This window comes from Aphanomyces astaci, assembly GCF_000520075.1.
Source record: "Aphanomyces astaci strain APO3 unplaced genomic scaffold supercont1.61, whole genome shotgun sequence".
Lineage (NCBI taxonomy): Eukaryota > Oomycota > Saprolegniomycetes > Saprolegniales > Verrucalvaceae > Aphanomyces > Aphanomyces astaci.
This window is the reverse complement of record NW_009798324.1, coordinates 110,638-112,064: the sequence shown is the minus strand read 5'-3', so window position 1 is coordinate 112,064 and position 1,427 is coordinate 110,638.

Genomic DNA, 1,427 nt, shown 5'->3' with positions numbered 1-1,427 from the left:
GAGCAGGCGCGTTACAATTGGCGAAGCGGTTCCACAACATGTGGTTCTAGTATCGGCCCTCGCGGAGGAATGTCTTAGCCAATTCTAGTGGACAGTCAATTGATCACTTATTGAAACAGATTTGGGGTCAAAACTATTTTAATGAGGGAATTTTTCAATTTTCTGTCTTGCCCGAACTGGCGCAGTGTGGCACAATGGAATATATAGAAGAAACTATACTGATACGAGTGAAACAGATGGGGATAACTTCCAAAAATTGGTTGCATTTTTGCCACTTACCGGAGTCCGAGGATACGCCACCAGTTGCCTTTGAGAGGTTGGGAATTGTCGCGATTTTATTGGCTAACGTTCTGCGAAGTTCGATTGCTATATTATTGCAGGTTATAAAAAAATTTACAGGTGGATGAGCTTGGAAAATTAGACTAGTCCAACTTGCTCAAGATCCGATCTTACAAGGCATATCCCAATCATGACAGTAACTACGAGCCAACATCGTAGATAGTAGTAGCACTGACGTAGTGGCGCAACGGTTTAGTGTGACGGCATCCAAGAGGATAGAGGAAGGGGCCAGGGTTCAATTCCCGGGTAGTGTCAGGCTTTTCCCAAAACTATATTAATTTGAGTATTGCATTACTAAAATCAAGTTTAGTTTTTCTAAAATTATAAAATACTCACAATTATATTCGATCAAGATTGAGGTTATGACATCGCCAACAAGGGTAAATCATTGTATGTTCATTTACTCCTCAATAGATGGTAGAGCTTTCACAAAGCTGTTGCGAATCTCGGTAGCTGTCACACGGCCCCACGCGGCGATGGCACGTTTCACCATCGATTTCCTCTTCTCAGTGGCTGTCGGGGTGTCGAAATCGTCGCCGTCCTCCCCATCGATCATCTCCTCGGTGAGCCACTCGACCCGAAGGTAACGCTTGAATATAGCCATCACACCAAAATCCAGTGGCTGACAGATGGACGTAGCATTGGGGGGAATCGCGACAGGAAGCTGCCTAGCTCTTCTTCGACAATCTGGTACGAGGCATCATTCACATGCGACTGAAATTTGTCGAGCAGGATTACATTGATGCCATTTGATATCTTCGCGTCGGCACCGCGAGCAGACCAGATGTACTTGGGTGGCATGTCATAGTAGAACCCGGTCACATCCACGTTGTAGACGCAATCGGGACCAAAGCCGTGGTACTGCTGGTGGAACTCAGCAGCGAAATCATCACGCACTTCGTTTAGGACGGATTGTTTGTGCTTCTGTTTGCCGGGTCGTTGACGCCTAAATCCATGGCGGCTACAAAAGCGCTGCAGCAGTCGCAGGAGCCCTTGGTACCCGGTGCCAGGTTTCTTGCGTGCGATGTAGGAACGCAGCCAAGCCGCCTGGTGCCTCTTGATCCAGTTGAAGAGATGCGATGTTGTTA